Genomic DNA, 22,515 nt, shown 5'->3' with positions numbered 1-22,515 from the left:
TTCACACCAAAGCCTTCCTAGCCTTTTCACACCAAAGCCCTCCCAAACATTTCACACCAAAGCCTTCCTAGCCTTTTCACACCAAAGCCCTCCTAAACATTTCACACCAAAGCCTTCCTAGCCTTTTCACACCAAAGCCCTCCCAAACATTTCACACCAAAGCCCTCCCAAACATTTCACACCAAAGCCCTCCCAAACATTTCACACCAAAGCCCTCCCAAACATTTCACACCAAAGCCCTCCCAAACATTTCACACCAAAGCCTTCCTAGCTTTTTCACACCAAAGCCCTCCCAAACATTTCACACCAAAGCCTTCCTAGCTTTTTCACACCAAAGCCCTCCCAAACATTTCACACCAAAGCCTTCCTAGCCTTTTCACACCAAAGCCCTCCCAAACATTTCACACCAAAGCCTTCCTAGCCTTTTCACACCAAAGCCCTTCCAAACATTTCACACCAAAGCCTTCCTAGCCTTTTCACACCAAAGCCCTCCCAAACATTTTACACCAAAGCCCTCCCAAACATTTCACACCAAAGCCTTCCTAGCCCTTTCACACCAAAGCCCTCCTAAACATTTCACACCAAAGCCTTCCTAGCCCTTTCACACCAAAGCCCTCCCAAACATTTCACACCAAAGCCTTCCTAGCTTTTTCACACCAAAGCCCTCCCAAACATTTCACACCAAAGCCTTCCTAGCCTTTTCACACCAAAGCCCTCCCAAACATTTCACACCAAAGCCTTCCTAGCCTTTTCACACCAAAGCCCTCCTAAACATTTCACACTAAAGCCATCCTAGCCTTTTCACACCAAAGCTTTCCTAGCCATTTCAAACCAAAGACTTCCTAGCCATTTCACACCAAAGCACTCCTAGCCATTTCACACCAAAGCTTTCCTAAACATTTCACACCAAAGCTCTCCTAGCCATTTCAAACCAAAGACCTCAAAGCCATTTCACACCAAAGCCCTCCTAAACATTCCACACCAAAGCCCTCCTAGCCCTTTCACACCAAAGCTCTCCTAGCCATTGCACACCAATGCACTCCTAGCCATTTCACACTAAACCACTCCTAGCCATTTCACACTAAACCACTCCTAGCCATTTCACACCAAACCACTCCTAGCCATTTCACACCAAACCACTCCTAGCCATTTCACACCAAACCACTCCTAGCCATTTCACACCAAACCACTCCTAAACATTCCACATCAAAGCCCTCCTAGCCATTTCACATCAAAGCCCTCCTAGCCATTTCACACCAAAGCTCTCCTAGCAATTGCACACCAAAGCTCTCCTAGCCATTGCACACCAAAGCCCTCCTAGCCATTTCACACCAAAGCTCTCCTAGCAATTGCACACCAAAGCTCTCCTAGCCATTGCACACCAAAGCTCTCCTAGCCATTGCACACCAAAGCCCTCCTAGCCATTGCACACCAAAGCCCTCCTAGCCATTTCAAACCAAAGACCTCCTAGCCATTTCACACCAAAGCCTTCCTAGCCTTTTCACACCAAAGCCCTCCTAAACATTTCACACCAAAGCCTTCCTAGCCTTTTCACACCAAAGCCCTCCCATACATTTCACACCAAAGCCTTCCTAGCCCTTTCACACCAAAGCCCTCCTAAACATTTCACACCAAAGCCTTCCTAGCCTTTTCACACCAAAGCCCTCCCAAACATTTCACACCAAAGCCTTCCTAGCCTTTTCACACCAAAGCCCTCCCAAACATTTCACACCAAAGCCTTCCTAGCCTTTTCACACCAAAGCCCTCCTAAACATTTCACACCAAAGCCTTCCTAGCCTTTTCACACCAAAGCCCTCCTAAACATTTCACACTAGAGCCATCCTAGCCTTTTCACACCAAAGCTTTCCTAGCCATTTCAAACCAAAGACTTCCTAGCCATTTCACACCAAAGCTTTCCTAGCCATTTCACACCAAAGCTCTCCTAGGCATTTCAAACCAAAGACCTCAAAGCCATTTCACACCAAAGCCTTCCTAAACATTCCACACCAAAGCCCTCCTAGCCCTTTCACACCAAAGCTCTCCTAGCCATTGCACAACAAAGCACTCCTAGCCATTTCACACCAACGCCCTCCTAGCCATTTCACACTAAACCACTCCTAGCCAATTCACACCAAACCACTCCTAGCCATTTCACACCAAAGTTCTCCTAGCCATTTCACACCAAAGCTCTCCTAGCCATTGCACACCAAAGCCCTCCTAGCCATTTCACACTAAACCACTCCTAGCCAATTCACACCAAACCACTCCTAGCCATTTCACACCAAAGCACTTCTAGCCATTTCACACCAACGCACTCCTAGCCATTTCACACCTAAGCACTCCTAGCCATTTCACACCAAAGCACTCCTAGCCACATCCCATCAAATTTCTCCTAACCATCTCGCCTGCCAATGATCACCTAAAACTATTCATTATTCGGTATTACCCAGCGATGTTCAAGTCCTACTTTAGTTCTTAGTATTTAAATCCATACCAATCAACCAATTAGCCTTTCGACCTTAACAAAGGCAAAACGTTTTAGATCTATTTTTCCTAACCTTAAATTCAAGCTTCTCTAACAATATCTAATTAAAATCTGAAAAAAACATGGCCAGTAACTTTTTCATTTACCTACATTATATATCTTTTTTATTTCAAAGTATACTCCTAGAATTTTCCCTATACACTAACTTAATATTGGAGAGAGAGAGAGAGAGAGAGAGAGAGAGAGAGAGAGAGAGAGAGAGAGAGAGAGAGAGAGAGAGATTAAGGATTTCTTAATATGAGGGCGGAGAAAGAGAGATTAAGGATTTCTTAATATGAGGGCGGAGGATGGACATTTCATCAAATACTGAATCTTGCAAAATTAAGAATAAAAAGTTGGATAAGGTTTTATACAAATTACAGACATCAACAAATTTACTCTAGATTTTTAAATATGGTACCAATAGTGTTATTAAAGCTTAGATTGCTCCCGACATTAGTTAGTTATTACTCATTGTGAAATTCAAAATATGATAGGAGGGATCAACTATCCAAGGTACACTATTGAAACTGGAAAGGGTTTTGTGTTAAGGAAACCTTGAACTTATAGGACAGAAAGAAAAATTGAAAGGCTTAACAAGAACACACCTTGAAATAAGCATTTAAAGCAGCTGAATTCAAATGCCACAGAAAGAAATGAATGACTTACTCTTAGAAACTAAAACCTTATTTCCATCATCATCATAATTCATTCTTAATACAATAACGTTAAAGTTTGAAATTTTCCCTTAATTCATTTACTAACATGTTCCCTTTTTCTTGAACTTTAAAAATTGTGTAGATTACAAACTTTACAAACTAAAAATTGTAATTCTTGAAAGTCAAAATTGACAAATAAAAAACTTAGGAAAACTTTGCATCTGGAATCTCATGATTTGAAACCCCAATCGCACTGGATTAAGTAAATAAAACCTGAAGATAATATCAGACTAAAAATTAATGGGAATAGCCCAGCCTCTACCTGAAACATTCCACCCTCTACCTGAAATAGCCCACCCTATACCTGAAATAGCCCAGCCTCTACCTCAAATGGCCCAGTCACTACCTCAAATAGCCGAACCTTTACCACAAATAACTCATACCAGAAATATCCCAGCCTCTACCTCAAATGGCCGAACCTATACCTCGAATAACTCCTACCTGAAATACCCCAGCCTCTACCTGAAGTAACTCCTACCTGAAATACCCAAGCCTCTACCTGAAATATCCCAGCCTCTACCTAAAATAGCCCACCCTCTACCAAAAATAGCCCACCCTCTACCAAAAATAGCCCACCCTCTACCAAAAATAGCCCACCCTCTACCAAAAATAGCCCACCCTCTACCAAAAATAGCCCACCCTCTACCTGAAATAACTTCTACCTGAAAAATTCCAGCTTTTACCTGAAATAGCCCACCTTCTATCTCAAATAGCCCAGCCTCTACCTCAAATAACTCCTACCTAAAATTTCCCAGCTTCTACCTGAAATATCCCACCCTCTACCTGAAATAGCCCAGCCTCTACCCGAAATAGCCCAGCCTCTACCCGAAATAGCCCAGCCTCTACCCGAAATAGCCCAGCCTCTACCCGAAATAGCCCAGCCTCTACCCGAAATAGCCCAGCCTCTACCCGAAACAGCAAAGCCTCTACCTACAATAGCCCACCTTCTACCTGAAAGAAATCCTACTTGACATATTCCAGCCTGTACCTGAAAGAACTCCCTGAATAAACTCCTACCTGAAACATCCCAACATCTACCAGTATTTTGCCTGCCCTCTACTGAAAGAACTCCTACCTGAAATATCTTCTATCAGGACTACCAGAAATTTAATAACCAGGATTTCATAGATTTAAATAGGCTTAAATTGATTTATAACTAAATTTTAGTTCAAAACTATTCATTAAACTAATTTTCTAAATGGAATTTAACGTATAAAAACTAAATTCATGAAAATAAAAATTAAAATCTAGGTAATTAGTAAGCTAGCAATATAACTTAGCACACTGTCCAAGACTTAAAACATGAACTAAATATTTGAATCCTCATTGTGAAAAAATAATATAAATAGGGACAACTTCCTACACCCAATTGCACAAAATGGTGTTCTAGAAGTTCCACTTGCTCTGAAGGACTTTTCCACTTGCTCTGAAGGACTTTACCAGCAGAGTCCGGATTTCACAGGACTAAATCAAGGTTAGTCCTTAAGCATCATCCTTTTGGTTAAAGGGTTTTAATCATCCAAGTAGAAGACCACATTAACCTGAAAGTCAAAAACTGTTAATAGGGACTCACAGAAAATTACTAATCAAGATTTATAAAATGCAAAATGAGTGCTGTTTTTAGTAATTTTTAAGCAATATTGTTTGATAAATCAGTTCAATCGAAAACCAAATTAGGATATTAAGTCCCCAAAAGTAGGATATTTACCCCTCAAAAGTAGGATATTTACCCCTCAAAAGTAGGATATCTTAAGCCCCTAAAAATAGGATATTCTAAGCTCCCCAAAAGTAAGATATTTTAAGCCCCTGAAAGTAAGATATTCTAATATGAAAAGTATGATATTTCAAGCCCTAAAAGTAGGATATTTTAAGCCCTAAAAGTAGGATATTTTAAGCCCCAAAAGAAGGATATTTTAAAAATCAGTGTAAGATATTTCAAGTCCTGAAATTAAGATATTTTAAGCCTCTAAAGCAATACATTTCAAGGCACAATAAGTAAGATATTTTAGGTCCCCACAAGTAAGATATTTTATGCCCCCAAAAGTAATAAAGTTTAATTCCTAAAAGTAATAAATTTTAATTCCTAAAAGTAATAAAGTTTAATTCCTAAAACTAATAAATTTTAAGCCCTAAAAGTAATAAATTTTAAGCCCCAAAAGTAAAATATTTAAACCTCCCAAAGAAGAATATTTTAAGCCCCAATAGTAGGATATTTTAAACCCCGTTAAGTAAGATATTTTAAGCCCTGAAAAATAAGATATTTTAGGTTTCAAAACGGAGATAATTTAAGCCACCAAAATTATATTTTAACAACCAAACATTATGATATTCCAATGAAGAAATAAGAATATTTCGGGACAAAGAAAAAAAAAGAAGAACTAATAAAAGGATATGTTTATGCTTGAGTTCTCATGTAAAGTTTTCAACAGTGAATTCACACAAGTAAGAATAGAAAGACCTCTGATAATCAAAATCTAAACTAGGTTAAACTGACATCTTACAATACACCACACATGGCGTACTGACATCACTAACCACTTATGATAAGAATTTAATTCTCATTTACAGCTTCACACACTAACCTGAATTTTTTTGCTAAAAACAGGTTGATTTAAGTTTTTTTTTTTTTTTATCTAAAATGTTTTCTTTTTCAAGTAGCTGACCTATATCAAACCTAAACGGAAATATGCTAAACTCTAAACTTACTTGAGTTTAAAAAAAAAAAAATAACAAATAATCATAAATTTAATTTGAGCTTTCCAACTAGCTGAATTTAGAAAATTTCAGCAAACAAATTAATTCAATAAAAGCTTGATGACTACAGGAATTAGTATAAAAAAAAAAAAAAAAAAAAAAAAAAAAAAAACATGGTAATTTGATCAAGCACAACTCAAGTGAATCCTTTAAGGCCTATCACTTCTGTTTCGAATCAAGAAAAATAATCTTACTGAATGAAAAACCATTTCTAGGAACCCTAAGATCTTGAATATCTGCTATTTACTCAGCGCTACAGGAATTAGTAAAAAAAAAAAAAAAAGCCTGAATCAAAGCAAATTTATGGTATTTTGATCAAACAAATCAAGTGAATCCTATGAGGCCTATAACTTCTGTTTCAAATCAAGAAAAAACATTTCTAGAAACCCAAAGATCTTAAACATCTGCTATTTACTCAAGTGTAATCTAATATTGTTCTGTACATGATTGAAGAACTTCATACCAGCACTAAATGCCCCAAATCTAACCTATTTTCTAAAAAGCACAGATCCTTAAAACGAAAATTTCACTATTCAAGCGAAGTTTACACCATCAGTTCATCTTTGATGACGTCATACTTAACTTGGCTCGTACGGATGACAGAGGATTCAAGCTCTTCTTAAAATTTCTCAACTGGTTACATTACAGACTTTGTGTCCTCTTTCAGTCCTCTGTGTCCTGTACGAAGCAAACTGGAGCACAAATCTGGAAGAATTGAAAGGGACGTGTTAGCAACATTTTCACTTTTGCCTACTTCTGTTCTTGGCTAAATTTTCCCCAAAATAGTTAGACTCTTTCCAAGCTCAAAACACTTATTACTAGTTCACTATCTAATGTCAAAAGCTGAGTTTACTGCCAGGTATAAAAAAGCTATTTAGTTACAAGATATCTATGATAACCCGAACAAATACAAAAGGTTTAATTTGTTGAACAAGCTGAAGAGGTACTTTGAAAAAAGTGCGAAAGCTCCTGCTATTTTTAAATATACAAACGCATATAATTGTGGATTTTAATACCCAAGTTATAGTTATAGACTGTGACTGCAGAGGTGGGTTAATATTATTATTATCATTATTTGCTAAGCTACAACCTTAGTTGGAAAATCAGGATGCTATAAGCCCAGGTGCTCCAACCAAGGCCGTCTCGAAAGAGTATTCGAGACGGCCTTGCTCCAACAAGATTAAACTAAATATCTCCTATATAAACTATAAAAACTTTAACAAACAAAGAGGAAGAGAAATAAGATAGAATAGTGTGCTCCAAGTGTACCCTCGAGCAAGAGAACTCTTAAGAGATACCTCATAACATGTATCAATGGAGTGAACAAATTGGAGAAACAAAAGCGAGACGTCAAGTAAACCTATCTAAAAAGACTATGATTAACTGCAACAGCTTTCCGGGGGAAATGTGTTTCATACTTCTAAGAAAATCTAGTCACTCCTATAGTAATTGATTTACACTGGCTGCCTACTAAAGCTAGAATAGAGTCATTAAGTTATCAGAACCTGGCGTCAAAAATATTTAAGAGAGTTGCTACATATTGCACAGCCAACAAATTGTGTTAATAGTAGTTAAAGACGGTTTCAAGTTATTGGAACCAAGATATAAGTCTACTGTAGGGTATATAGCTTTTTTAATATGCGAGCGAAAAACTGAATATATGGCTTTCAAGAAAAAACTGAATACTTTTTTTGCTTTCTGGGTGCTTCGACAATATGTGGATTTGACAATGAACACGGAATACGATGTGTGATACTCTATATACCTAAAATGTATACGAGAAACAGATTTACTTTTAGGAGTTTATTTCTCGCCCTCCATCAGACACTAAGAGTCTGTTCAGACAGGCATTGGTGTGTGAAAATAATTTCTTTCCAGTTTATATTTTGCTCTGTATCTTTTCAATTATTCGCTAGCATTTGTATTCAGGCTTAATAGTTTTCAGATCAATATTATAACACTTTCTAAAAAGATAAGTCTTCAGGTTTTTCTTGAAAGCTGCCACATTTTTTTAGGTCCTCTAGAGCGAAGTGTTCCCCCTGTGAGTTAAAGGACCAGAAAAAAACCCTTAATGTACAGTGACCTAATATATCAATATGGTTACGCAAACTACGTATATTTGCTTCGAGCTAATACGCATAGTAAATAAATAAATAAATAAGAAATGTTATAGCACAATTCAATAAACGTGGGGCTCATTAAGAACACAGAAGCCAAATTTGTGGTTAACAATATAAATTTTTCACGACTGTTAATTCATATATATATATAAATTTGATTCATGATTTATAGCTTCCAAAAACATCTCCCTTTCACAAGCAATGACCACTCCTCAGTACGCCCCCCCCCCCCCACCCCTCCCTCGCACAAGGAGCCAGCTTCAGCACCTACGACTTAACAACTGTTCATACCTGGTTGTAAATTTGTTGCAACTTATTACGATAATCAACAAATAATTAAGCACACAATATGCATTCAAACTTGGTAGGAGTTGGTACTGCATACATGCATACATACATACATACATACATACATACATAAACAAAACTATATTCCACAAAATTTCACTCACAATTCCCTCTATGAGATGGTACACAATTCAACTCTCACGAGACGAAAAAACGTCTCCACTGAACATGAAAATGAACATATTTGGCAAAACCGAAGAACAAGCGGGTCCTAGTTTAATTCATGGACACAAATACGTAGTTCGCCGATCAACAACCCAGATTTTGTGTACTGAAGAAAGTCATTTATTACTTATAACCAGTTTTGCTTCACAAATCAATACCGAAGGTAATTTACACATGAAAGTATTTATCGTCCTATTGACATTAGGGAAAAAAACTAAAAAAAGTAAGTTAACAGTTATCTTTACATTTAGGTAACACCGAAGACGAGTTTCTCCGTCTTCCCACCTTGAGCGAAACTGAGGGTAACAGCCTTTGCTTGCCAGACCGAAAACGAAAACGAGGAACTAATGGTACTTTTAATAAGAGTTATGCCATAACTAATGCGGTGATTACAGTTGTTTGTCGATTGGATGATGAAAAATTAACTAATATAATTATTTCATTCAAATGAATTTGATCAGCGATGGTATTTTAGGGAAAAAATCGTTTATTCGAATAGGTTTAGAGACTGAATAAGCTTCCGGTGTATTAGCAATTATTTTCTTTGAGAGAGAGAGAGAGAGAGAGAGAGAGAGAGAGAGAGAGAGAGAGAGAGAGAGAGAGAGAGATATTATTAAAACTGAATTGTACTAAACACGGTCAGAGAGAGAGAGAGAGAGAGAGAGAGAGAGAGAGAGAGAGAGAGATTTGAAACTGGAATATACCTAACACGGTCCAAGAGAGAGAGAGAGAGAGAGAGAGAGAGAGAGAGAGAGAGAGAGAGAGAGTTAAAAACTGATCACGACCATAAACAATAATTCCTAATACCTAACATATGATATGCAAATGAGAACCTTGATGATTATAAATTAGCAATTTCTGCAATATGTTGACAACTGCCGCCTAGTTTATACCGAGCCTCAAACTGCTAAGTCTAAACAACACGAGAATTGTTGAAATCTACGTCATGAACAAGTCGGCATTGGTTCCATTAACGGGACCAAAATCGTTTAATATGATATTTAGATATTATATTATGGGATATTTAATATATCAACATTGAATTGTTTTAAAAACCTCTTTCGTCCTTTCCTGGGGTAGCTATTACTAAGCGAGTGTTATTTGAAATAGATTAATATATCAACATTGAATTGTTTTAAAAACCTCTTTCGTCCTTTTCCTGGGGTAGCTTATTACTAAGCGAGTGTTATTTGAAATAGATTAATATATCAACATTGAATTGTTTTAAAAACCTCTTTCGTCCTTTTCCTGGGGTAGCTATTACTAAGCGAGTGTTATTTGAAATAGATTTAATATATCAACATTGAATTGTTTTAAAAACCTCTTTCGTCCTTTCCTGGGGTAGCTATTACTAAGCGAGTGTTATTTGAAACAGGCTTTGGAATTAGTGTTTTGAAATATAATCATTATCTTTGGAAAGTATTGTAATAGTGATCAGAAAACTATTAGGCCTGAATACAAATGCTAGCGAATAACTGAAAAGATACAGAGCAAAATACAAACATGAGAGAAATTATTTTCACACATCAAGGCCCCCGCCTGAACAGACTCTTAGTGTCTGATGAAGGGCGAGAAATAAACCCCTAAAAGTAAAGTAAGTAAAAGTAATATAATCTTACCTGTATGTACTCTCGGATTTATGAATCTCGACTATATTTCCTGGCGTTGGTCCCCTGTCTGGGCATTTCACCAGCGCTCTGTATGAGATGCAAAGTCTGGAAAAAACGAAAAAAATACATAATTAGGATAAAATACGAAATTGATACGTAGAATTTCTCATTGAATAATAACCTACTCAATGTAAGTAGGGCGACTTATGATATATTTGGTAGTTGTAACTAACTACCACTACTAGATTATTCAACTCTCCGCTATTTAAAGTGTGTATATGAGGAAAATAAACCTTACGAATTCTAAATAATGCAGAAACTTTGGGTGTGGAAATAGGACCACAATCACCACATTAAATCAATTAGGTTAAGTATTTAAGTGGGAGGAGACTATTCGTTTGTAAGTACACTTAACCTGGGATTCTCCTGATAAACAATCTCTTCAGTACTATACTGATACATGTATAAATGTAATTGATGTACAATCAAATTCAAGTGTCTCCCGACACAGACTGTCAGTGACCCTAACGCACACTTTACATAAGGTTGGTAATGTTTTGGGACTGTCAGATACCTAGTGAATATGGACTGTACAACGGGTAATAAGGTATAGTAGAGAAGCTCCTATACCACTTAAATAACATAAAATGAAGTACTGAAATCTGAGGAAGTCTGGCTGTGAAGCAAATGGCAGGTGGTCCTATAGACGTGGAAGATTTTTTTTTTTCATATAAAACTTGACCCCAGATAATTGACTGCAGATAAAGGAAAGTTATTTGTTTGGAAGGAAAATGGGTGGGGGTGGGGGGGGGGGGTGATACAATTTCAAGTTCATAAAATGAAGAAACCAAACAATCTAATATTAACCCGAAGTGGAAAGACCTTGGCAAGTCTCAGTATAGAGTAAAATGGATATTTGATAAGATCGCTTATTCTATGTTTCAAAAATACAGGAATTAGAAATATGCTTTCCCATGTCATAATATTTTCCCTCAAAGAGAGAGATGAGAGAGGAGAGAGAGAGAGGAGAGAGAGAGAGAGAGAGAGAGGAGAGAGAGAGAGAGAGAGATAAATTGCACTTATTTCATAACTTATTTCTCTACAAATTACGTAATTTCATCACCATGAGAGTGTGTAAATGTTAACCCTTATTCTACGGAATAGGTAACAAAGTTCATATTCCACTGTATTTGAATCACATAAGTTTATAAAAACGAATTTTTTTTTTCTGCGTAAACACTTGAAAAGCAAATGCATAAAAATAGGGAACCAATCTTAAATTAAGCATTTGAAAAACGACTGCAGCTTGTACCAGATAACTTTTGTTTGTTTCAAGTTTTAAAGATCAAAACACCACATACAGAACTAATATTGCCACACCAATAAGAGAGTAAATGCGTATATCTTAAAACTGAAATTTACCAAACACGGTCCCCAAGAGAGAGAGAGAGAGAGAGAGAGAGAGAGAGAGAGAGAAGAATTAAAACAAATATACCAAACACACGGGTCCGAGAGAGAGAGGAGAGAGAGAGAGAGAGAGAGAAGAATTAAAACAAATATACCAAACACGGTCCGAGAGGAGAGAGAGAGAGAGAGAGAGAGAGAGAGAGAGAAATTAAAAATTATACCAAACACGGGGGAGAGAGAGAGAGAGAGAGAGAGAGAGAGAGAGAAATTAGAAATTATACCAAACACGGAGAAGAGAGAGAGAGAGAGAGAGAGAGAGAGATTAAAAATTATACCAAACATGGAGAGAGAGAGAGAGAGAGAGAGAGAGAGAGAATTAAAAATTATACCAAACACGGAGAGGAGAGAGAGAGAGAGAGAGAGAGAGAAATTAAAAATTATACCAAACACGGAGAGAGAGAGAGAGAGAGAGAGAGAGAGAGAGAAATTAAAAATTATACCAAACACGGAGAGAGAGAGAGAGAGAGAAGAGAGAGAGAGAGAGGGGGGGGAAAATTAAAACAATTATACCAAACACGGTCAGAGAGGGAGAGGGGGGGAAAATTAAAACAATTATACCAAACACGGTCAGAGAGAGAGAGAGAGAGAGAGAGAGAGAGAGAGAGAGAGAAATTTCTGCTAATCAGAAATTCCAAGCCTATCACTGCTTTACACCGAAGGGCCACGTTCACAAGCCAAGCAAAGCAACTACAAATCAGCCAACACAAAAGCGTTAGAACAGTCACATTTATTCGAGCCCTATTAAACAAATATATGATTAATCCTAAGGTCACAAAGATCCTAATAATTGATAATATGGTCCACACCAGGCACATAGAACTCTGGTTCTCATAAAAACCTTGACTTACGTAAGCTGCACACAGCGTTAAGACAATTGAACTCACTTGGCTGAAGATACAACTAATTATATTTCCCCTGATGTATTTGAGGACAATTTGCCCTTAAGCTATGAAAAGGCAAAACTCGAGAACTTTAGCAAGTAATGCAAAATACTCGCATGGCTTTCTATCGATGTTAAGGGAAAAAATGACTCAACTGAGGTATGAATGTAAGAATATTATTCCCAATTAACCTTTAACTGGTGAGGGTCATTGTTACTTCTCTCCACACAATACCCACACACAAACCAATTTGAATTTATTAATAAATTCTTGATAACGTAATACGATTCTACTACTAACATAGGAAAAATAATAGTAAATATCTCAATGGAAATAAAACGGAAATAAATTCAAAATCTAAATCGTACCTCGGTTTCAAAACTAAAGCATTAAAAGTTTACCTATTGGCCAAACTATACGAGAAGCTATTTACAGTCGAAAGTACGGGATAGAGTCTAGAGCTCTAATCGAACTATGAACCACAAAGAAAGCATTATTATAAACAAGATAATTTGTGTTTTAGGAAACGCCATGATTATGGCAAGATGACCATCATTTCAGATAGCCTACATCACCTAGCAACAAAAGTTATTTTAATGTAGACACGTATTTTAAAATTTAGTTTCTAAACAGCAGTATCCAATAAAGAGTAATACTACTGCAGGATAACACTGCTACATTCCACAGTTGTGGAGCCAATACATAATTAAGAACACTTTTGATTAGATTTGTACCATATTTCCAAATGTGAAAATTAAATTAAGTACCTCAGTATCTGTATACAGCCAATTTTGCACGCAGTTGGATCAAAATTACAACTTATACTATAACAAATGCAGTCGTGTCTTTTCCACTGCAGAACAAGGGCCTCAGACATATCAATTCATGTCTGGGGTTTAGCCATTTTTCATGGTGGGAGATTTAGCTCTGATAGCTCACAGCAAATCAACCCTGGCTAGTACAACTTGTTCATCATGGCGATACGCAAACCCTTTAACCACGTCAAGGTATCCCCACTCAGAAAGGGTATAACTGTTATAACATCTCAACAAAAACTTTCAGAATTAAAACTCCACAGAAGCACTCGTCTTTTATAACTATCCTCAGAAAAGTCACAATACTTTCGTTGCTGATTATTGTAAATCAATCAAAATAATAATTAACTTACATAGAAAATACCCTAACGCCAAGTATCAAACTTTTTATATATACTACCATTTACCACGACCGTAAAATTAAAAAAAATCTAAACTAGTTAAAGATGAAATGATATACACATATAGAGAGTTTATAGTCAACCATTCGATTAAAATTGCTTAGTCCACTTAGTATCAGAGACAGTATTGATGCTTTATGTAATCTTGTAGATCAATAATAACAAGCTTTCTTTCATCAAAATATTTCCACATGAAACTATATCATTTATTTTATTCAAAAGTTACTTTACTTTTTTACTTTTAGGGGTTTATTTCTCGCCCTCCGTCAGACACTAAAAGTCTGTTCAGGCGGCCCTTGGTGTGTGAAAAAAATAATTTCTTTCCAGTTAATATTTTGCTCTGTATCGTTATCAGTTATTTCGCTAGCATTTGTATTCAGGCTTAATAGTTTTCAGGTCACTATTATAACACTTTCTAAAAAGATAAGTCTTCAGGTTTTTCTTGAAAGCTGCCACATTATTGCTATTCTTGACATCGAGTGGAAGGTCGTTGAAGTGTCTCGGTGCAGCATAACTGAACGTTCTTCCTCCTATTGCATGATTCACACTAATTTCGAATAGTCTATGTGGGTCATCAGCATGTCTAACTCTTACATTAAACTAAACTAAATAAGACTTCCTATTCTCAGATTACAAAGTGATCTAAAATAAATAGCTGACAACGAGTAAGCCCGTGTTCTTAACGAAGAGCAAATATGTTGAAAACCACTTTTGCCTGACTGGTCGAAAAACAGACTTGGGAACACGGCCGCCTCTACCCCCCCCCCCCAAAAAAAAAAGCACATTAAGAGTTTAGTTATTAACTAACACTTTGAATACGCCTGTCCATTCACACGCCTGTCCACTAGTGGATGGTAGAAATATGTTGATGACGGTTTAATACAAATTAAGTCGTATCAATAAAGGCTTTCCAATGAATATTTTCTCAAATATCACAATTACACAAGAAATTTGACCTAACTTATTATGATTCTGCCAGCACCAACACATGAAAACTAACAGTAATTATCTCATTGCAAATAAGGCGAGGATAAATACTAAACCTAAATAGTACCTCGGCTTCAAAACGAAGGCATTTGACAAACACGAAATGTGTGATATGCAAAATATCTTAGAATGTACACGATAAACTGACCTTATAAGCTCTGCAGGGCGTAGGTGTCCTGTGTGTGTGAGACAGGGCCATAAAACACAGCCCTTCAAGTAAAGTTCCTTAGTGGAACCAAATGTGAGAAACTTAAGGTTTTGTTTTTTTCATCAATGTCACAGTAATTTCCCGCTGAAGGTAATCATCACTTAACTAAATTAATTCGTGCAAAATAAATACAACCGTTCTCCGTGATACTAAACGAAGACTGTTGGTATTAATTACTGAATAAGGCTTCCCATTTTCAGATTATAAACGGACTTCTTTGAAAATTCACTGACTACGAGTAGACCCGCCCTTAGACGAAAAACAAATATCCGGAAAACCAGTTCTGTCTGGTTGGTCGAAAAACAGGCCAGGACAACACCCCCCCCCCCCCCCCCGCCACACACACACTAATGGTAAGAGTTTAGTCATTACTAATGAGATGATTAGGTTATTATACATACGCTAATGGATATGAGAAAAAAGAAGAGAGTTGCATACAAAATAAATAGTTTCATAAAGGTTTTCCCAATAATATTTTTCTAAAAATCTACACAAAAAGCCGTGTTTCTACTTGCGTTTTTATCGCAGTAATTTCCTACTTTCATTTAAACTGAATTTCAATGCATTTGTGGTATAGAGTCCCTTAAAGATCAAAATGAAGCCTTTATTCTACCAACCACTTACTTCTGCGTAAGTGCATGTGCTGAGCTGACTTAATCTAAACTTACAAATAATATATCTTGGGATACACTAACGAATATTTATTGTCTTAATGGATTTAATGCTTAATGCTTTCCTGTATTCAAGAGAGAGAGAGAGAGAGAGAGAGAGAGAGAGAGAGAGAGAGAGAGAGAGAGAGAGACTTGTCAAAACCGAAGGATGACTTCAAATTTACCTCTACGTGAAGATACCTTTGTCGAAAGACTGAACAAAATGTTTTTGTAATTTTACCGACCATGGAACTCCCAGTTGCTGACATAGGATATCAATGTTATTCTCAATCTCAACTAATAATATATTTCATGTTGTTATTAACAATGTTGCAGGGACACTGAAATTAAACAGTTCTGACGTAAGCAATACTTATGTGGGAGACCCACTCATGAAACTTAAAAGTTTACTAACAAAATATTTGTTAAATAACCGAAATAAAACAGTAAATTGAGGCATGCTTCTATTATTACAAAGCAGCTGAGAGAGAGAGAGAGAGAGAGAGAGAGAGAGAGAGAGAGAGAGAGAGAGAGAGAGAGATCAGTGCTTCACAAAATTTCCTTAATATGATATAAAAGATAAGAGCTTTGACAAAGTAATTTCTCCTTTGGTGTTTGAAACTCTCTCTCTCTCTCTCTCTCTCTCTCTCTCTCTCTCTCTCTCTCTCTCGTTTTGTTTTCATTCGGTAAAAGTATTTAGAAAATATTACATATCCCAATTTACATCAACGTTCTATTAATAATTGTAAACATTCGCACTGATGATTTAAGAATTTTACAACAATTTCTGCATGATAGTACATCGCTTGTAATTCCAATCAAGAGACTACAGTAGTCCTCCTTACTTTGAAAATACGCTTTAGCCCAGAACCCTATTTATCACCATTAAAGATATAAATCCCTTGGGGCTGAACCTTCAACTGAGTTTCAAACAAATTCCTGTGGGAAAATAAAACCTGATAGGCCTATTTCTTATTGCATGAACGTATTGGAGAAAGTAACTGTGAAGGATGAAGCCATAACAAAACTTTCTCAGTTTTTATAGATCATTTAGAATATAATATCTATCATTATATGTAACAATTACACCTGCAGTCACGTCTCTGTATTGAAATGAAAACATCGAACTTTGAAACAATCAATTAAATCAAGGTTAGCAAAACTTGATAATGGGAAATAGGATAGACCTGCACGAGAGAGAGAGAGAGAGAGAGAGAGAGAGAGAGAGAGAGAGAGAGAGAGAGAGAGAGAGCTTAATTGGTGGATGTGGTTGATACTGCGAGTTATCAATCTAACGTAATGTGAGACAATGGTTGTTTCTTAAAAGCAAAACGATTGTATATATTTGTGTCAAGGATTGTATGCATTTGTATTCAAATGAATGATATATGTATATTTATACAGTATGTAAATACCATATTATAACAAAGAATTAATTTTGTGTACTGTATCAATAAAATAATGATTCTGTGAGAATGTTGAGTTGCTCACTGAATTATATTTTTTGGTCAACTAACGAACACCTTTCCATCACATATCACCTGAAACCCTCGTTTCTTAATTACATTTTTGCAATGCAAATAATTTGCACAAATCACAGTTTTCACTATAGTTTACACCATCATATTCACACCTTTTAAAATGTGAAAACTAATCTCTAATCAAATTTCTTATCAGATTAAATCAAATTATGTGACTAAAAAGTTCTGTCGTTTTTTAATAAAACATTGCGCAAATATTAAAAGGATACGACCCTCTATTTTAACCACGGGAACAAAAATTCCATAAAAATGATCGACATTTGATTTGGATTCTAAAATCTAGGCCTACGGCTTCATTCTTATAGTAACAACTTCAATTATAGGTGATTACAGATTCCTTAACTGGAACTAAAACCACACAGCGATCACAGTTATACACCATCTCATTAATTGAAAAGTTAAAGCCATATCTGGAAACAATCTAATTTTATAACCACTCACTGATTAATGGAATTACCAACACACGCTAAAAAAGGCCATATTTGGGAAATGTCTTTTATAAAGTTTCTTCACCCATAAAAGACCCTTAAAGAAATTCGATGGTTTAACACATGGAAACCTACAAAACCTAAAAGATATTCGAGTCTCCAGTATTTTGAGTAATTAAAGATACCGCAAGAACATAATAAAATCAAGAAACCTTATACAGTTTGTCCCTCCTTACCTAATGAAGCCTTCACTGTTTGCAGGATCACGAGTTTAAAGACGAGAGTTACGACACTTGGTTCCTTCTTCCTCTCTCTTTGTCTGAGAAATGAATCTTCTTCTACAGTTTACACAGTCAGGAACATCCCTCGACAATCCCTAAAAGTTCCCCAGACCAGAAGTCATTTCTCCGGGCATTTCTCAGCACAATTAAGTTTGCAGTCTATTAAATGTTGTACAGTGTACTCCTGTACCTTCTGTAATTATAATCTATTCTGTTTTTATTTCTAACTGTTCCAATTGTGAAATAACATACAGTATATTTTGTTTTATTAATGATTAATTTGTGCTCTGATTTCAGTTTGGGTTCTGAAATATGTATTAATAAAGTTCTAATTGCGATGAATGGTATACCATTGGAAAACAATGAAACGTAATTAAGTCATTCACTTTCATTATAAGTCTCAATGAAGACTGGATAATTATTCATGAGTATTAAGATAATGGTTTACATTTACCAGATTTAAGGGAGTTCCTACACTCAATGTCCCCAAAACCATTAAAAATTCCGAGATTTGGGAACAAATTCCACAAAAATTGTCCCCCTGGTTAAAGAATTGCTTCAACCAATCATAGACCTCCACCATTGTCTGCTTTCTATAGCCTTTTCATCAGCTAAAATTATAGTAATTTGCTTAAGATATACTTAAATATTCTTCTAATAGATTAACTGAATTATAATAGGAGTTCAGAAGATATTCGTATGAATTTAATTTAATATTTAATTGATATACAGTATACGAATGAAATTTATAGTTACCTCTAGATCAGTGGCCTTGAGAAAAAGAAAACGGTACAAGTTTTGATTTAGAGAAAACTTTATTTAAGGGTAACTATAATATATTCAACGAACACGATTTTTTTTTTGTGTGTATGTATAAAGTCATCTTAACGAATATCATACGTTAATGCCTTTAAGAATATTATCTTCCATAACTTATATAGTTGTGTGATATAGAATGAGTAAGATTTACCTGAGAATGATAAAAATATCACCATACACTGAAAGTCGATAGTATTTTAAGATCTAGGATTTATAGTTTGGCTATAGACTCCATATAAACCGGTATTAGCCTATGTTTGTTTAACTAAGTTTACAAATATTACCTTTTAAATGAAAGGAGATGTTATGTAATTACCCTTCTGATTGAGGGTATACTCACAGTACGTTGCTGGTCGACCTGTCCTGGGAGAGCCCTTGCTGTGATACCTTGATCCACGCTAAAGAAAGACCACCTGCTCTCCAACCTTACCTCTCTCTTTTATTTTCTTCTAGTAAATTATACAATGTCATATAAAAAAGGGCACTTAAAACCAGCAATATCTAAAACCAAAACCTTTAGCTACAATTCCATAAAAATTCAAGACTGAAAATCAGCCACGTTTAAAACCTAGACTTTCTTGTTCACACAAGACATCTAAAATAAAGATCCATCAATCGTAAAATATGTGAGTGAACACACCAACAAGACAACACCCAACCAAGCAACAACATTTAGATCTCAACATTCCCAAAGCGACCTGTACGGAATACAGTAAGCAACTGTTCACCTGATAACCCCCTTTTTTGTCAGTCAATTAGCAAGCTGGTATGATCCTGGTAACCATTTAACTTATTTATGTCATTTTTTAACATCTCCTTTATTGCCCCAAGATCGATTCTCAATCTTCTATCACTTACCAGTTTGGTAGAATAAATAGCCTCCACCAAACTCTTATTATCCACATAACCGACAACAGGAACTACAACATTGGTGTCAATTTTCCTCAACATTGATCTAAGGTAAAGTGCCTCCTCCAATCCTTCCAACAATGCTAAAGTCTCAGCCGCCAAGGTCGATCTAACTACCCTCTTTATCTTATTTGCATTCCAGGTAAGAGGACTTGATCTATTCCCAGCAGTAATGAAAATAACAATACCCAAAGAACTATTAACCCCATCAGGTAAATTAGCTGATGATGCATCAGTAAAAACATACAAAAACCAAGGATTATCTAAGCGTGGGAATAGAATGTAAGACTCGCACTCTTGTAGCCTTCTCAAAACCTTTCTAGCCTTAACTAAATCCTCCACGGTTGCAGGATTTACTCTAGTTGAAAGCCCCACCATGTCGAAAGCCCTATCAGGTCTTGAACCCAACACAATCCAATTGATTACACCTACAATAGACCGATAACTTGTCTTCTCAAGTGCTGAAAGTTCCGAACCCCTTTGCGAAAGCCTTTCTTGATCTAATTATTCCATCTCCACACTATCTACATAACTACTTTGATCAAGCAAAAACCCCTGTTTACTTTGCACTGTTCTATAACCGATATAAGAAAAATGACCTCACTCAACCCTACCGGCAAGAAACCTTTCTCTCAATGGCTCCATAACTTCCTCCGTAAAAACGCTCGTACCTACATGCAAAAAGTCATCTATGTGAGTAAGCAAAATGCCCTAAAGTTTTCCCTTCCCGGACAATTTGTAGAATAAACTTGGCTCAATAACACATGGTTGATATCATAATCTTTGCATCTCCTCCCTAACACTCAAATAAAATTGTCTGGAAGCATCTCCCAACCCATAGAGGCACTTTTATAGTTTCCACACCAAACCCTCCACTCTTACCTCACAAGGAGGATGAATGTATACATCCTTCTCAAGGTTCCTTCCCTGAAGAAAAGCGGATTTAATATCCGTAGTTCTTATTTCCCACCCCAAACTAGCTACCATTGTCAAAAGCAATCTGATGGCACTTTTACCCACTGTTGGGGAATCACTCTGAAAAGTACTTTCTTCCTCAAAACCCCTCACCACCAAACGTGCTTTTACCCCAGAATCTTTCCCAGTCAGAACCCACCTGGTTGAAATACACTTCTGACCCCCAAAAAAGTACCTCCTCATAAGTGCCAGAGTCACATAGTCTTTTCAGCTCCGCTTGTTTTGCTTCCTGACACTCCGACGTTTTCTTTTTGGCTTTAGTAAGAGTTGTAGCATATATTTTCCAACAATCATTCTCCTGCATTCAAAGTCTAATCTTAGGAACTGAACGATTTTCACTTTCGTTTTCTGCTCCAACTGGCACCTGTGACTACACCTCACTGCTTTCAACCCCATTACCAGTAGTATCGGCTTCCCTCAAATCCGACTGAGCAAAGAATGCCAAGTCTCACTCCACATCACCATCACCATCTAACCCCCCGCAGCTTTATTACTTATGTTCCCAGCACCATCAGATTTAAATTCCCCACTGAACTCCAACTCCTGCTTAATAAGTCTATTTGGTGATACTCTAACAATTGCACCCCCATGCCTTACAAAGATCAACCTACCATCCTGACAAATCACATTCCCAGGCCCAAGTGAACGATCATGACCCTCCTGTTTATAAAACACTCAAAATCACCAGGCTGGAAAACTTGCTCTGCCTTCCTAACATTACTCCTCAGAGCCCTCCTCACTCTCTCCTCGGCTTCTGTTTGTATGAAGGCCTGCCTAGATGAATGTAGAGCACTGAGATGCCTAGCAAAAACCTCACCGGTGGTCTTGCCATCCAATGCAGGAACCTTATCAGTCATGATGTTTGGAAGGTTAAGGTTTTCCCAAAAAAACAACTGGTGGCTGCTAAAGCCATTCCACATCTGGAGGGAATTTCTTGCCATATTTGACCACTTCAACAACACATCAATAAGAGTTTGAGGATATTGAACTTTTAATTTAACAAGCATCATGTCAGTGACTGCATGTATTCGCTCACACAACCCATTCTGAAATGGAGTTTCAGCAGCTGTTGTGTTAATCCTCACATCTAAAACTAAAGTTACATCCCTCATCTCATCTGAACTGAATCCCCCACCATTATCATGCAATACCCCCTCCATAACCCCAAAAGTTTCCACCCAAAGTTTCATCATCTGATCAATCACATTAGTGGTTTTCTTCCTATCTACGAAAGCCGACTGTTTGTATCCAGACCACATATCTATAAGATAAAGAATCCATTTTCCCTCCTGCCAATGTTTCAAATCCATAGCAACAACCTGATTAATTTGTTTTGCCATGGGGAAACCAACCACTGGTCTAGGTGGAGTTCTCTTAAATTGCTTACACAAAACACAGTCATTCTCAATTCTCTCCAAATCATGGCCATACTGTTCCCGCCAAATCCCAGCATCACTCAACAAACGGATTTTGACGTAGGAAAAATCTAGTTTTGGGTGAGATAGCCATGTCGTCCTGATGGAAGGTTCTTCCGGCTGCTTCCTACTGTATAATATTTCTGCGAGTGATGTTACAAGAGAATTACCGTCAGGTATCACAGGGTTCTAACCCCCAGAACGACTATCCGAAGATATCGTGTATAATTAGGGACGTATCGTGAGGAGCGGTTACATATCCTGTCCCCCTATGGTGCCCTCGTTCGTCATCTGATGAGGGATTCCTTTGTTCGCAGCGTTTTCCTGCTTCTCAACATTGACATCATTATCAAGAGGAATACAATAATGTCCACCAAAGTAATATTCAAAACTACTGGATTGCCTTAAATTTCCGCAGGGTCGTTTTCGATATTCATGGCAGTTTCCATAGCCTACCTTAACAAAGGAATGTCAGAATCAACTGTGTCATTTTATTTG

General features: G+C 36.8%; 1 long non-coding RNA gene across 3 annotated transcripts in view; it reads right to left on the bottom strand.

Moving 5' to 3' along the window:
- Positions 1-3,828: 3,828 nt before the first annotated feature.
- LOC137621677 (uncharacterized) overlaps positions 3,829-22,515 on the bottom strand; it is a 47,266-nt gene continuing 28,579 nt past the window's right edge. The window contains exon 3 of one of the 3 annotated variants that reach the window (XR_011040281.1): positions 3,829-6,702. This is a non-coding gene — a long non-coding RNA (uncharacterized lncRNA). The remainder of the gene's footprint in view (positions 6,703-22,515) is intronic. The other 2 variants (XR_011040282.1, XR_011040280.1) reach the window with 2 other exon arrangements.

Source organism: Palaemon carinicauda, chromosome 28, assembly GCF_036898095.1.
Source record: "Palaemon carinicauda isolate YSFRI2023 chromosome 28, ASM3689809v2, whole genome shotgun sequence".
NCBI lineage: Eukaryota > Metazoa > Arthropoda > Malacostraca > Decapoda > Palaemonidae > Palaemon > Palaemon carinicauda.
The sequence above is the reverse complement of the archived record's forward strand: the minus strand, read 5'-3'. Positions and strand labels throughout refer to the sequence as shown.